Here is a 12,228-nt window from a genome sequence, read left to right on the forward strand (position 1 = left end):
AGGCACTGAGCTGAGGTCGGGGATTTGTGGAGTCCGTCAGTCGATTCCAGCTTCTTCTTGTGCCTTCCGTGCAGACAGGCTTTCTAGGTCAGTGCTAATTGACGACCTGTATTCATAACAGTGAGTGTTCTGTGTGCGTGTGTGTGTGTGTGTGTTATTTATATGGGTGTCCTGGATTTTGCTGGCTCACTGTCCGCTGGCACAGCTGAGACCCCCCTCTGAGCAGCCCAGTGCCAAAAAAAAAAAGACACCCCCCTCTGGACCTTCACTCCTCCCCGGTGGTTCTTATTTTCAGGGCTGTCAGCTGGACAGAAGAGGGCTTGTTGTGAGGGTGCATGCGTTCATGTGAGTCTTCATTCAAACCAGTCTATTTTCATTCAACACTGGGTCCTTCTTGGTGACTCAAAGCACTTCGAGTCAAGTGACTTCCAATCGGAAGTGGATGTGGACAGGCTCTTCACAGGGTCAGACAGCAAAAGTCAAAGCGTTTGTGTTCGTTGCATTTCTTTTTGATACATTTTACAATTTCATAATTCAAGTAACCTTTTGAAATCAATGTGGGATGTACAGTATTCAACTCAAAACTAGCTTGAAATCTGTTGTCATGGTGACTCAGGGGACCAGACCCAAGTGCTAAAATCATAGTCAAGGTTCACAGAAAACTCAGCGCGAGTAAGGTTTAGAATAATTTAATGAACAACAAACAAAAACTCAAACACCAACGATAATCGAAGAAAATAACCAGCGGAGAAAAAGCGCTGAACACAGACATGACCCTTTTGGCATTTTAATTATCAAGAAATAACAGATGACAGAGAGAGATACAAAGTGATGGTGGTGTCACCAGCCTCTGCCCCTCTGCCTTCCATGATGTGCCAACTGCCACACTTTTGTCAGCGATGGGTGAGAGATCGCAGAGCCTTGGTACCGGCTCTGCTCCCCTTCTGTCTCCTCAACACCTCCACTGAGAAAAGATTCTTGTCTCTGGGCACATGTCCACACACAGCTGTTCTCATATCCGCTCTACTTGTACACAAGCAAAAAATGCAACCTCAAAAATAGTCAAATAAAATATACAAAGCGATTAAAATGACAGCGCTGCTGCAACAGGCTGCCACGTACCGAGGCACCTTTGATGAATATATATATATATATATATATATATATATATATATATATATATATATATATATATATAATATATATATATTATATACTGTTGTTACTATATATACTACTGTTAAATTAATGATAAAAAAAAACCCAACACAAAACAAAACAAATAACCCACCAAATACTGCAAATATATGTTTGTATTACTTATGAGTAGAAACTGGAGCCCAGGCACAATACTCTTAACTGCTACATTTGTTTACAAGTCCATCCAGTGACCAGATCCAGAGAGACAAATTCACATGAAAAAAAAACTTGTCAGACACAATAAACTGACAAATTGCTGTAAACTTGCAGCAAAGATCTTTCATCAGCAGGAACTCCATATTTCCATCTGCACACGCTGGTAAAAGACATTAGGCATTTTCCTCACACAACGTGAAACTTCCTAGTTAATCTTGCAGAGGGAACTTGGCGCCGGAGCACAATGCCTGCAGAAGCGAGCGCCGCTGTGTTACCTTGAAAGTAGAAAGTCACTAAGCTCCTCTCTCCGGATCAGATCGCTCCTGCTGCTCTGCCTTCTAATCCCTGGAGCTGCTGTGTTCAACATACACAGATAACCCTCCTGTTCTGTTTTCTGATTCAAGTCTCAACTTTATCTTTGCTTTCAATCTCACGTTTGCATTTGTCGTCTTCCAGCTCCCCTTGCTCTCTATTCTCCTTCTCCTGGCAGCTCAGTACGGATTCCCAAAGGTAATCCAAGTGCATGAAGACAACACTGTTTACAAAAATTCAACTCTTGACAAGTGCCTTTGTGTGTGTGAGGAATAGAAACTGGGAGAAATACTAGGAGAAATACAAAGAATACTGCACCCAACCGGTGGGGATCAGTTATTTCATAGTGATTTAATTTTAATGTAACTGCGTTTGTGGGCGAAAAAACTAAACAAACACAACACAAGTTTCTAGGCGACAAGCTGGTGTGTTTTTTTTAGTTTCACCCAAATACTTTACGGTCCATATTTGGCTGAGCAGAATGATTCTGTGATGTGTTCAATTTCACCCGGACACTCAGCCCAAATTAGGGAATGAGAGGAGACCCTGCCCTGATCAAAGAGACTCCTGTGAAATACTCACGTTACATGCCAAAAGATCAGCCTCCTGATTTGTATGCAACAAAATGATAAATGGGATGTTTGCAGTTGCTGCTCTGCTCTGACTCAGTGCACTGACTCTGTTATGAAGCAAGCAGTGCTTCTGTTTCTCCAGTTTCTCATCCTTCAAATGGAACATTTGGTCGACCAACACAGAGAGCTCTGTTAGAATATAAGGTCATCTGCTGTGTGAATATAGTTTTCTGCATATTTGCACAGGAACTAGGAAGGGCAACTAGATAAGTGATAAGATAGATAGACTGGAGGAATAACAGTGGATCAGATTAGGCTCAAACAGGAGGTTTTTGGCTGCAATTGAACAAGACAACATCCCTAATATCATATTGTTTTACAAATACTAGGAACAGAAAAAATAGCTGGGACTTCAGAGTGAGTTTAAATGCCATTACATCAGTGAAAGACATTCTTATTGCATGGGCCACTGTACACTGCAACAGTGATCATGCTCATAACAGTTGATAAAATCACTGTGTTGATTAAATTTGTAATTGTTAAAAACACGTCAAAAAAGGTGAATGTGAGACGAGTGACGGTGGCCTCACCCTGCTCCATTCACTTGCTGAACTCTGTTGTCATGGTGACACGCGGCAGTGGTGCACGTCTTCTTCTTTAAAGTAAGACTAGCACGGAGCATTATGCGCCTCCTTGTGCTGCCTCTTTACTATTAATGGACATTAATATTTATGTGGTTTGGAGAACATTTTCACGATGGAGGAAAGCCAGTGCCCTGTGGCGAGTCGAGACATGAGCTGATGAAGTGGTTTTCTAGTCAGTCATTTGTGGCTGTCTTCAAATGAAACTCCTAAAACCCTTAAATTAGAATAATAATTCCATTTTTTTAAATGATCAGAGTTTCGCTGACAGCGTTTGCACAAGAAGTTGCAACTCTTTAATTCTCCTGAAAGTCACTGTCAGATCATTATTCCAGAAAAAGGTCAACCATGTGTGGGAGCCGCTGTGCACCATGTTTCCCCCACAAAAAGGAGCATAACGTGAAACTCACACAGCGATTTTAGCCTGAAACAGTTGGTTAGCGCAGACATTTATGATGTATCAATATAAGCTATAAATCGCTTCCTTCCAGTTGAATTATTTTCAAATTAAAAGCTGTATTGATCCACCTATCTGTAAGTATAAATCAGGCACCAAGCACTGGCTGGAAGCCAGTCACTTTTCATAAGTGAATGGGGGAGACATGCTAGCTCACTTTAAAGGCGTGGTGCAGTAAAAAGTGGATTTACTTTTAACTTGGAGACCATTGTTTACAAAATCGAAGTCTAGCCAAGAACACTATACAGTCCTCAGAGTAGGTGAAGTCTCAATATCTGGAGTCTATCCCTGTTATGTATAGCAGGGACCAGAACACAGCATGTTTTCTCTTGCTGATCTCTGAACTCTGCGCTCACCTCCACCAAGCATGGACACAGTCAGTCTCTCTTGTTTCACTGGGACAACAGTGTCCACGAGGCTGTGAATGTGCTTTATCTCAGGCAGAGATAGGCCTGGGGTGGCGCTCAAAGCTGCGCTCTCTTCCTCATCAATTCCGCCCAAGTGTCTTGGGAGATTTGACAGGACATTCATTTTCTGAGAAACTGAGGCCCCTCCCACTCCTTCTCATGAGTGCTGAGCGGCCAATAACTGGTCCTTAAACCACAGCATCAGACAGACAGGTAAAAACTGGGGCTGAGACCTTGAAGGTTTCATTTACAGCAGTTATCCATTACCGCCAAAAACATTTTGTCAATCCAGATAATGCAGATAAAAATATTTTCCACGCTATAAGACGCTACTTTTTTCTTGTGGCGGGACCCCTGCAGCGTAAAGGAAGATCTGACTAATACATATATGGATTTTTCTGTGCAAACAAGCATCATGCCACCAAGATTAAGTGTTGTCACAACGTACGAATTAAGTTACAGGTGTTTTATTTACATTAAAGCTCATTGCGCGTCCTCATTTCCTGGTGAAAACAGCAAATTTAGTGCTTTTAATGTAAATAAAACATCTGTAATTCCATTGGTCAACTTTGTTTTCCTCATCATTCCCGATGCAGCACTCAGGTATCAAAAAGTAGTTCAGCAATGTTAGGTATCATCTCACATTTTTAAGCTGGTACACAGAATTCATTGACCGTTCTACGGCGTGGACTGCACTGCTGCACCTGCTGTTCACAAACTGGGGCGGCTTCTGCATGTACAAAATCTATTTTCCTCTCAAAGCTAGTGGGTGAGGCTTACATTCATGTGCGCTCCACAGTCCAGAAATTATAGTTATCACGTATGAAGTTTCTTTCACATGAGACATTTTTCATTGTGCCAATTCCTGGCCCATCAGACAGTGTGATGTCATAACCAGAGCTGACCCAAGCATTTTTGGGGGCCCACCACCACCAGGTCACCTGTGTTTGATGATTAAAACAGCCACAGATATTTACCTGAGGGGACGATCCTGACAACAACGCAGAACTCAGCAAGGCTATCTGAGTTTGTTTTACATTAGCTTGTGACGCTAACTGCTAGCCGAGTTACTGCAAGTGAAGTGAGGCCTAAGTTATAACCCTTTTCTGACGTGCAGAAACTAATAACGTCCTGCAAACATACCTTTCTCCCGAGCTCCTTTTTCTCAGCTCCAGCACAATACAGTCCGGCTTCCTTTGAGACATGACGGCCCGCTGCTGCGTCGGCTGTGAGCAGTCATCGGTGTCGAAGCAAGTGCTCAGCAGTTATATTGAAATATATGTACATATATGCATTTAAGCTTCTTAAATAAAACATATATTGCGATTAAAAAAAAGAACAACTTTAAAGGGTCTGTGCTAATAGACAGAAAATGTAGGTTTTGAAGAAAGACAAAAGGAACTTCACTGCCACTGTCCACTTCATGCTGCTGAGTTCCCTCATCACTGGAGCACTCCCCGATGATGGTTACGATCAAATGCAAATTAATCTTGATCAAGACTCCTTTTTTAGCTGCTGTCGGTCATTTGACTGGAGGTAATGGCAGTGAATGGGGGAATCTCTAGAAAGGAAGTATATCCAAACAAACCACTCCAACAACAATCGTGACAACAAGAGTGAAATGTAGTCATCTTTTAAAGGTTTCTTTTGCAACAAAACACCAGACCTTTGGCTCTCAAACGTGACTGGGGCTGAGGTTTGTGGTACGCGAGCATGAGTTCAGAACCCTAGTCTGGATGCCCATTAGATGTGGCCAATAGTGGTTGTTGCTGGCTTTACATCTTTGGAAGCTTGCTTGGCTTAACAAAAAAAATGACAAATGGTGAATGACTTCCAGTTCCAGACAGAAGACCAAAAGAGGAAAATTCTTGTCATCACAAGAAAAATGATCCAACATGATTCTTGCTTCTTTGAATGCAGAGCTTCCTGGTTCAAGGTTGTCTGCTGTATATGTTACTGAGGATCTATAATTCAGCGGCCTCTGCTCTCTCTGTGTCCCACTGTTCTATCACTTATCTATCCATCTCTCTTGCTTGGCTCTGACACACACACATGCACACAGAGGCACACACTCAGCTCCTCTCAAAATTCCTTTGAATCAGTGGCATCATTTCTTGACAGAGTGTAGGACGGAGGCCCCTCCCAAGGCTTCCCACATTGGGCTCAGCTTTAATTCAGATTAAATCACAAGTGGGATCTTCAGAGGGTGGAAAAAAAAGCCTGGTCTTTTTAATATTCCATTTGCATGCACTGTTCGTCTTTCCTCCGGGCCATTTGGAAAGCGTGACCCACCTCCTATTGCCGTCTCACAATCTATCCTCCTCATAATGACTCATTTGAATGGCTTTGATAATCCCAACCATGAATTAAAGAGCCATTAGAAGACGCTTCACACAGAAGGCAGTGAATAGATGGTGTGCAGAGACTTTTCAGCACTCGTGCTCTGCAGCAACACACTTTAAATGGCGACACCAAAGACAGTTTGTCTTAACAGCGGCACTCAAACTCAACTGTGCTCATGAACCATAAGGACTTGCACTTAGCCGCTCAATTGCTCAACAGAGATACGCTGATGTTTCCACCTTCATTCTCATCACAGTTAACAGTGTTTGCACCTTTTCCAACACTGACATTTTGCTTTCACCACTATCTACAAACCTCATGTCCTCCTTCACCACCTCCATAAATCTCCTCTTTGGCCTTCCTCTCCACCTCCAGTTCCAGTTCCAACCTCAACATCTTCTTCGGTGCGTGCTCCACCGCTTGCATCATAATTCTTTAGATATATCACACACTGCAATAATGAGAATAATTTCCCCCACCCCACCATTGATCAGTGCCAGACAACCAAATCTAACCAAATACATCTGGTGTGAAAACAAATGCTTTTTTTAAAATTGTTGAAACAGACTAGCAGGCTGTTTTTCTGGCTGTGTTGTTTATATCATCGCACTTCACAGCTTCATATCGTTGACATTTTCAGCGCATACATTCCTCTAACTGAAGAGGGTTTGAAGTGCTTGACTCAGCCTTGGCTTATTTCAGAGAGCACTTCAGTCCAGCCCTTTGAAATGAAAGTGAAGCAATTAAAAGTTCCAAACTCAAGTCCAAGACTTGATAAACAGGTGGCCCTGCAGTAATGTGTAGTGACGTGAGGGAGATGTTGCAGAGCATTTCAGCTTCACAGCTTGCTCGTCTCTAACTACTGACAGAGCAACAGGAGAGATGTTTTGTTATTTAAAGGTAATAACATGAATGGATTCATATAAATATTAGGAATAGATCGACTGATAAGACTTTCACGTAGTAGTCCTGATTCTTGTACACTTGATCCCAGGGTTGTTTTCTAAGGACATTGTGATTTATGTGGAAAGGTGATGAAGTTGAGATACGTTACAGTCTTTGAATGTGAGAGAAGCACAAGGACCATTGAAGTTGAAGGAAGTTGAGGTAGATGAGTCTAAGTACTTGTCAGGTGTGATCTGTGACAGAAGAGGAGCAGCCAGGCTGAATGAGAAGCACTGTCATGATGTATGGGTTAGAGACACGAAGACAGGAAGCAGAGTAGATGCTCAAGTTTTCACTAGATTAGAAACAAATAAATCAGAGGAACAGCTCAAGGAGAGACAGGGAACATGGCGGATGGAGAAAGCTGGAGGAAATAGAGGAACGCATCTTCCAAAGGAAGACTGATAGATAGATAGATAGATAGATAGATACTCAACAGACAGATAGACAGACAGACAGACAGACAGACAGACAGACAGACAGACAGACAGACAGACAGATAGATAGATAGATAGATAGATAGATAGATAGATAGATACTCGACAGACAGACAGACAGACAGACAGACAGATAGATAGATAGATACTCAACAGATAGATAGATAGACAGACAGACAGACAGACAGACAGACAGACAGACAGACAGACAGACAGATAGATAGATAGATAGATAGATAGATTCCTATTAGGAGTGTAAAAGGTTGTTGTGGAATTGTAGAAGATGTGACTGATATGAGATCACTGAAGCCGGATGGTGAACAGGATTGCTGGAGTCTGCTTGTCCATAAAATGGACAAAAAAGATTCATGATTAAGCAATGTATGTTTGATGTTTAGAATAAGCATTTCTAGGTTAAAACCTAATCTGTTGTGTGTGGGCATACAAGAAAACACACTGAAATCTGCTCCAGTTCTTCAGCACCCGGGTGTTTGTCGCTCACTCACCAGGAGAGAGGAAACGCTTGCATTATTAAAGTAAACCCTCTGGGCCCCACTTCTTTAGCAATAATTTACAATGCACTTTTCCTAACAATATATAAACTAGCAGGAGTCAATCTCGACACCAAAGCAACAAGCTGTATAGTCAGAGCAAATATATTCTGAATAAATCCTGTGGACTGAAATGAGGGAGCTGACAGAGGAAGCGGGGGCTTTTCATGAGCCGTATTCACATCACACGTTAAAGTTTTATGTATGTCAGTTTCCGAGGCGTCTCGCTGCATCCAGGCAAATTGAACATTCATCCCCAGGGAGTATAAATATCACATCAAAGAATCAGATCCTTTTCACTGTGAATGCCAGCTGACAAAGGCATCGAGTGCTTCATGGTGGACTCCGGGCGTAAGCATTTATCATTTCCAAATGAGTGTTTATAAGAAACCCGGCACTCAGGTGTTTCACGAGACGCCGCCTGCTGTGTGATAACACCACACAGAAAATAATCTGTGCTGACTTTCCATTAGCATTTTACCACCACTGTAGGTGAGAATGTAGGCTCGCACAAGGCTAGGAACCTGCTGCTGAGTTCTTTTGAAGTGCAAGAGATGAATCCCAAAGTTGTCTTCTGAAGAGGGAGCCTCCAGAACATTCAATTGTTTCCAGCAGTGGTCTCTTACCCTGTGAAGAAGACATGCTGTACATGTTGAAACACTGGGATGTCTGTCTATCTATCTATCTATCTATCTATCTATCTATCTATCTATCTATCTATCTATCTATCTATCTATCTATCTATCTATCTATCTATCTATCTATCTATCTATCTATCTGTCTGTCTATCTGTCTGTCTGTCTGTCTGTCTGTCTGTCTGTCTGTCTATCTATCTGTCTGTCTGTCTGTCTGTCTGTCTGTCTGTCTGTCCGTCTATCTATCAATCTATAGGTCTGGAAAAAACTAAGAGACCACTGCAAAATTGTCAGTTTTTCCGATTTTACTATTTTTAGGTATCTGTATAAGTAAAATGAACATTTTTTTTTTCATTTTAAAAAATACTTCCAACATTTATTCCAAACTCCAAATAAAAATATTGTCATTTGGAGTAATAATTTGCAGAAAATGACAACCTGTCAAAATAACAAAAGAGATGCAATGTTTCAGACCTCAAATAATGCAAAGAAAACAAGATCATATTCCTTTTAAAACATCACAATAATCATGTTTTAACTCAGCAAGAGTTCAGGACATCAATATTTGCTGGAAAGCTTTAACTTAAACTGATTTTTCACAGCTTTCATGCGTCTTGACACGTTCTCCCTCAGTCTTTCATATCGTTCTTGGGTGGCTTTATTCCACTCATTCAAGTAGCTCAACTTTGTTTGATGGCTTGTAACCATCCATGCTCCTCTTGATCACATTCCACAGGTTTTCAATGGGTCGAGGTGCAGAGGTTGGGCTGGACATGACAAGGTCTTGATCTGGTGGTCCTTCATCCAGCGAGGCTAAAGAACTGCCATCAACAAGAGTTACAGTACAATGATGTGACTGAACTCCTGAAATCCTCTGTGAAATGGATTCCCTTCAAAAACATCAGGAAGAATGAGGCCAAACTGCCGCCTGGTACATACTGTACTGAAAACAGCCCAATTACCAACCTCAACTGACCGCTGGCGCTTCCTGCATGAATCAATACACAGGTTTCATCTGACATTTCATATCTGCCGCTCGCTGCATGGTAAGTATTGAATCAGCCTTGTGTTGCAGATGAAATCTGCCTTACAAACGTCCTGTTTTGGAGTCTATTGATCAGCTGTACTAGCAAAACTAAAGCAAAGCTACAACTGTTTTGAAACCTTCTTCACAATTCGATCCAACTGAAGTGGCGTCATCTTCAGTCGGGAAAGTTTGTTTTAAAGGAACCTGACTGGGGCTCAGCATCTAAAACACACGGAGCTGTCAAGTTCTCGCTGTTTCTCAGGGAATTGTGTCTACAAGACGCTTTGCTGACATCTGGAAGATAATCAGGGGAAAATCCTGTTGTTTGTAAGTGTGGATTACTGTTAGAGATACTGGACAGGTGGTTCCACCGAGTAGGTCTGCGCTCATTATTTGCCACGCCGCGCACACACACACACACACGCGCGCGCACGTCAGTCCCTGATGGTTTTCCTCAGACTCGGTGGATCTCTGACATAGAGGAGACAGTAATGAGAAATTCCGTCAACAGCTGCTCCCGGCAGCGCCTGTTGGCTTTAAATTCACATATATAGCCAGTGGCCATGCAGTTGCTATGGCATCCAAGCAGGAGTTTGTGTCCAAGCTGTTCCAGCTACAAACGTATTTCAGTGATGATTCTCCGAATTGTGGGAGGGAAGTAGCAAAGACTGGAGCTTTTAGTGTTCCAGAATTAACTCTCTCAACGTTAATATCCACTGAGAAATAACAACCATGCAGGACGTTGGAAAGAGTTAGTCAGAACATCTCAGTCCACATGCAGTTTGTCAGCATTTAGTGCAGGGATGAGGACGTGTGTGTGGAGAACAATCGATTGGATCAGTCACACCGCATACAGAAAAAGGCACCACCTCTTATTGGCAGATATTTTGTGTTTTTTTGTTTTTTTTTCCTTGTGCTCACTTCACTTGTCATTTATAGAGTGAATACATTTCCACTTTAATCTTCAATCGTGGAGACAGCAGTCACGGCTTTGATGCTTTTTTGGCAGATGTAAAGCTGATATTTCACACTGCGAGTATTAACTTCAGCATTTAATATTAAGTGTGACAGCCAGTCAGACGTGTTTCTGTGATCATGATGTTTCTGTTTCTTGTTACGTCTTTTTATTTTGAGCTCTCTTGAAGTCGGACAGTGAAAAGTGAATTTATAAAAAGGAGGCTCTCCCACAAGCTATAGCTTGCTCACACACAAACATATACATCAATAATCTATGCCCCCCACTTTCATGTTCAAATAAATAAACTAATATTCTTAATATTTTTATATTCTTTAATATTTTTAATAAATATTTAAAGTTGAAACCGAAAAATAATCGCCAATAATAATAATAATTAAAAAAATATATTATTATATGTGTAATGTAAATGTGTATATATTAGGGGTGGGATTCAATTAAAAAAATATAAGAGAATTTGTGATTAATTAATCTCAATTAATCGCAGTTTAATGGTATAAGAACATTTGCCACAAGAAGCCACATCTTTTATTTTGAAAGACTTTGGTGTATTACTGAATGAAATGATGTACCCGTACATACATTTAAACAACAAAATATTGTTTGTTTTGTATCCGTTTGACAATGGCACAACAAATCACGATGGTGACTATATTAAAGTTTTTATATCACCTTATTTAAACTAAAGCTCTTTTAATGTCTTGAATTTCAGTTTTATAAGAAATTCAAGTACATTCAGAGTAGTAGAAACACTGACCATTGTGTAGTGAAAAACCTCCCTGAACCAAAGCAAACCGATGCTTTTGTTTGCTTTTGTTCAGGGATTCCTCCATGTTTGTTGTTGTTGTTATCATCCTAGCTGCCACGTGTCTTGCGCATCAGTGTGATCAGTGGACCAGGAACAGAAGTTGGATCAGTACACATGAGCTTCAACATCAGAGTGGAGGTGCTCCAGAGATGAGTCTTACATTTAGTTTCCTTCATCATGGATGTTTTGGTCATGACATCACAAAGCATAGTCTAGTTCACCTGGAATGGTTGTCCTGAAATACGCTCTCTATATGCTTGTTTTGGTGAGATTAATCTGTATTATTTGCAGGGATTCATTATTTTAATCTGTAATTAATGAGCCAAACTTCATCTCTTAAAGTGCCGGCCCTAATTATATTGTTGCCAAAGTTTTGTCGAAGCAATTTTCCAGTAACTTCTTGAGCGAGTTGATCATTTACTACTTTGGTCACAGTTCGTAAGTTTGTCTTGACAATTTATTAAGCAACAGATGGTGTTTTCAAAATGGAGACAGACTCTGAAGACTCAATTAAACAACGTGACTTGATTAAATCTGGACCGTTCCATCATTCCTTCTGTTTGGGCTTGAGGTTTTTACTCAGAGGTAAAGCAGAGGCACTTCAACATTTTTGAAAATAATGGTATTGAAGTGACATTCAGGTAATTTTTACAGAAATATACCTCACTGTTTCATAGTCTATAGGAATCAAGCTTTATGTTTGAAGACATTGTACAACATTCTGGTTTATTCAGGGTTCAAATAGCATTGCTTCTGTTCCT

This window comes from Synchiropus splendidus, chromosome 14 (genome assembly GCF_027744825.2).
Source record: "Synchiropus splendidus isolate RoL2022-P1 chromosome 14, RoL_Sspl_1.0, whole genome shotgun sequence".
NCBI lineage: Eukaryota > Metazoa > Chordata > Actinopteri > Syngnathiformes > Callionymidae > Synchiropus > Synchiropus splendidus.